Source organism: Podarcis gaigeae (assembly GCF_964106915.1).
Source record: "Podarcis gaigeae genome assembly, chromosome: 4".
NCBI lineage: Eukaryota > Metazoa > Chordata > Lepidosauria > Squamata > Lacertidae > Podarcis > Podarcis gaigeae.
Genome location: NC_139677.1, coordinates 14,193,055 through 14,197,730, shown reverse-complemented (window position 1 = coordinate 14,197,730; position 4,676 = coordinate 14,193,055). Strand labels below are relative to the sequence as shown.

The 4,676-nt window shown below is 43.0% G+C and overlaps 1 pseudogene across 1 annotated transcript; it reads right to left on the bottom strand.

Moving 5' to 3' along the window:
• Nucleotides 1-769: 769 nt before the first annotated feature.
• LOC310842733 (2-oxoglutarate receptor 1 pseudogene) lies at nucleotides 770-3,382 on the bottom strand (annotated as a pseudogene). Its single transcript, XR_014568673.1, has 2 exons — nucleotides 3,348-3,382; nucleotides 770-1,872 (listed from the first exon to the last, which is right to left on the bottom strand). The product of XR_014568673.1 is annotated as a 2-oxoglutarate receptor 1 pseudogene (transcript).
• Nucleotides 3,383-4,676: the final 1,294 nt, after the last annotated feature.

Here is a 4,676-nt window from a genome sequence, read left to right as displayed (position 1 = left end):
GTGTGTGTTATAGCTCAGCTGAGAGAATTAATAGGCTGCAGGGATCTTCCACCCTGGGATCTCAAGGGGCCCATGCCACCAACCAGAAGGGTTCCAGGTTCTTGTTTAGCATGCACCCAGAAAACACAGGTGAGTTTATGTGGTGGGGGAAGGACAGACCCATAAAACTACTTTGTGGCCATAAGAATCCACTGTAAAGTTATGTGTGGTGTCAAAAACTGAACTGATTTTATTCCAGCAGGACTCAGTGGCAAAGAGAACAATCCTATGCACAAGAAGCTGGTGTGAACCAAACCGGCGTAAGTTCAGCTGGTGTAAAGTTACACCAGATGCAAACTCCACTCAGCACTGGGTTTACCGCTGGCTTGAGCTGGCCTAAGCCTGTCGGGGAAAACAAGCTTTCAAAATAGTGTTTGAGTTATGCCACCTGTTTTGCTGGCTTAAGCTGGGTTCCTACATAATATGATGAAGCTAGATGGGCTTAGGATCTAGCCTACGTCCCCTCTGATTTACACTGACTTAGCTCTGACTAAGTTGAGGATGCTGGAGTTAAGCCAAATCCACTGGATCCTAGCCTGTTCAAGGTTTGCATAACTTGCTATAGGATCACTTCCTAAACAACTCTGTTTAACACAACTCCTTCAATATGAAGAGGATCAAAAGCAATGCCATGAATCAAAAGCAACTGATACACACCTTATGTTCTGGGAAACAAAGGAAAGTGGATCCATACATTTTATTTCCAGGAATACATGGAAGCTTTTGCACATGAAGAAGTCTTATGCCTCTGCTGAAATTACACAGGTTTAGGGCAACAGCAAATGCAACCTATTCTTTCATGCTTTGGGCAAGTCACATCACTTTTCCTCCTTATCTATTTCTTATTTGTCTTCACGATCAGTTTGCAGACAGAAAGAATGGCCTGCTGGAAGTTATCACCCAATGCAACATAAAGTATTAAGTTGCCAAAGGTATTCAGTGATGCTAAGGACTGGGTCACAGTAAAAATATCCTGGACTCTCCGCATTGTGTGGCAGCTCGCAGGGTGGATAGTTAGCTCAATGCGAACTCCTCTGAAGATGTGAAATGGCAAGAAACAGACATAGAAGACAGCCAGGAGGACCATAGCCAGCAGGCGAGCCTTTTGCTTGTAAGCGGTGCCAGTGTGAGGCCCTCTTGCCAAGGTGCAGATAATCACAGCATAGCAAAGAGTGACAGTTACCAAAGGCAGGAAGAAAGCAAATGTCGTTAGGAGCCAGTTATACCACCTCACCGTGAACAAGTCTGCAGAGTTAGTAAGATCCTGGCAAATCCATCGGTGGGCGTTTTGTTGCGTCGTAATCACGTGGAATATCGGGCTGGCCAGCAACAGGGAAACAACCCAAACTACAGCACAGGCGGCAACGGCCCATCTCCGTTTCTGAATGGAAAAGCAGTTCATTGGGTAGACGACGACAATAAAACGGAAGAGGCTGTAGCAGGTGAGGAAGAGGATGCTGCTGTACGTGTTGAAGTAAAAGTTGAAGCGGACAAGCTTGCACATGAATGCTCCAAACATCCAGTTTTCTCCACTGGTGTAGTATTGTATCAGGAATGGAAGGCAAGACACGTACAGCAGGTCTGTAATGGCCAAGTTTAGCATAATGATAGTGCTGCTTTTCCAGGGCCTCATTTTGAAGACATACACAGAAATGACAATAATGTTCCCAGGAAAGCACACCAGAAAGAGAACGCTATAAATTAGAGGGATATAGATGTCCTGAAATATTGCGCCTTCGCCAGTGCAGTTTCCGAAGGCATTCCATGGACTCTGCAAAGAGGAGAAATTAGCCATGCCTCCAGGTTTGGTGCCCACGGTTGTCATATTCAATTCTTTGAGGGGGAAAAGACAAAGAAGTGGTTTAGATGACAGAGCGAATATAAATTATGCTCAAATCCTCTCCGTAGGACCATAGAAACACCAACTCAGCTTGACTGGTAGACAGCAATCCTATGTTTAGTTGAGGTAAATGTAAGTGTTGCCAAATGTCCGGACTTTCCCAGACGTGTCCTCTTTTTCAGAGGTAAAATCGCCATCCGGGCAGATTTTTTTAATTTTGCTAAATGTCTGGGTTTTCTGAAAACAGCTGCATGGGCAGCCCCACATATAAAACATTACAGTAATCTGAACTGGAGCATCAATAACTGAAAGTAGGCTTTTAATGGCTGCGTGCAACCATACATTTGCCTCAAAAGGCACCCTCCCCTAAAAAACCCCCCCAAACCATGGGACAGTCATTTACCAAGGATTGGCAGCAGAAAATCTGGTTGGTCCCCAGTAAATCTGGTAAATCTGGGCAGCTGGAGGTTATGAGGAAATCGTCCTCTCTCTGTGTCTCAGTTTCCCATCTGCTATGCCAGGAACAGGATCCTACAAGTACTTTGTGATGATAAAAGATTACAGCAAAATCGAGCCTCACGTTGATCAGCTCTTTTGAAGTATTTTTTACTACAATCCTCAGCAACCAAGCAAGCTTATTTATTTATTTATTTGTTTGTTTGTTTAAATATCTATATCACCCTTTGTCCAAGGGTCGCAGGGGCCCGGGTGGGAACACATGCAAGTCCCTCTAAAATGAAATGGAACTTCAGAGCAAATGCTTAAGAGCATGCTGCAAAATTAGTTTATTCTGAAATCAACTTTCAAGTCATTCCTCAGCTCGAAATATCCAACGGTGAATATTGAAATTCTACACACCTTCAAAGCAAATATAGAAACATTTTTAGTTAATTTGCTCCTTCCACCCACCCAATGTCTTTTTTCGGTCATATTTAGGAAGCAGAGATGATTAATTGCCACAAATCTGCTATAGATGTCCATAACATAACAGTCCAACTGCTTCCAAGGATTTATCACTTACCCAGAGGCAGAGGGGAATTGTTTGAAGGGTCAATTAGAAGGATAATAGACCTTTATGTTCCTAAAATCTGGTTGTCAAATCTGCAATGTGACACCAACCAGGTAGAATCAAGGCAATTTGCGCTGGTATTATTTTTTTGGTCATGTTTTTTTTTTTTTAAAAAAAAGCATTTTACATCAGTTTCTCCCGGTTTCCATAATTTAACAATTACTTTACTAAAGGTAACTATTTGATATTCCCGGTCTATTTTAAGCCAAAGTAAGATTTGTGCGAAAAACCAAACTATAATGGTCTTTCCATCTTCTCATCTCCTATAGTATAAATAGCACATTGTAAATGAAACCTTTAAAAAGAGAGTTGAATTATCCCACCTCTCCAACACTATAAACAGATCCTTATTACACACAATAAATATCTAAAGTTAGAGAGCAGAGGAATACCAGTTACCTGGGGACTCATTGCAAGCTTCCTTCCCCCTTCCCTTGTTTTGAGCAGAATGTGACAAGCCTCAGCGGCTGAGCAATCCATACAGCCTAATCATATCACTGGGTGGCAACGCAAAAGCCAGGTGCCTCTGCTGCTTTCGCTGCCAGCTGCAATTATAATATACCAATCCAGATTCATGTAAGTTGATAGCTCATGAAAGTGCTCTGTTTGTATGTGGCTAAGGGCTTTATATATATAGCAGCCACTAGAGCTGCCCTCTTTGGCATTCTGCTCTGATACCTTTCTCACTGTTTGCAGCCTTTAGGTTCAGGAGGGTGTGACTCTGAGGACTAAGGAGCTAAGGAGCGGCAGTGGGAAAGGGCTGTGGCCCTCACACCCTGCTGGTGGGCTTCAAGAGCAGACCTTCCAAGTGTCCCTGTTTTCCAGCGATGGTCCTGGTTTCTGATTTGATCCAGAATGTCCCGTTTTTCCTTAGAACGTCCCTATTTTCATTGGAGAAATGTTGGAGAGTATGGAGTTACGCAACCGCCAAGCCAAGGAGATAAGTAACCATACAACCTTCAGAAGGCATCTGAAGGCATCCCTGTATATGGAAGTTTTTAAATGTTTAATGTTTTATTATGTTTTTATATGAGTTGGAAGCTGCCCAGCGCGGCTGGAGCAACCCAAGTCAGATGGGTGGGGAATAAATAATAAAATCATCATCATCATGGAATAGGATGTCCCTGTTTTCATTGGAGAAATGTTGGAGGGTATGAAAGAGGCATCTGGTTGGAATGGATCCCATACCCTCCAACATTTCTCCAATGAAGATAGGGATGTCCTGTTTGTTTGTTTGTTTGTTTGTTTGTTTGTTTGTTTAGCTACCCATCTGACTAGATTGCACCAGCCACTCTGGGTGGCTTCCAACATATAAATAAAAACATAATAAAAACATTAAGCATTAAAAAATATTCCATGTACAGGGCTGCCTTCTGGAGTCCTTTAAAGGTTGTGTAGTTACTTATCTCCTTGGCTTGGGGGTCAGATAACTCCATAGCCTCCAACATTTCTTTGATGAAAATATGGACATCCTAAGGAAAAGTGGAACATTCCGGGATCAAATCAGAAACTGGGATGGCTTCACTAAATCAGGGGTGTCCCTGGAAAATAGGGACGCGTGAAGGGTCCGGGACCCTTGGTCTGAACCGCAATGACTCTTGTGGGTTCGCTCTCAAATCCAGGAGCAGGAGGCAAGCAAGCAGTAATCTGTGTTGCAATTAGTGACTCTACGGCTATGCATAGCTTTCAGTTATGGGCTGTTTCTTATTCATATGCCATGCATTTTGA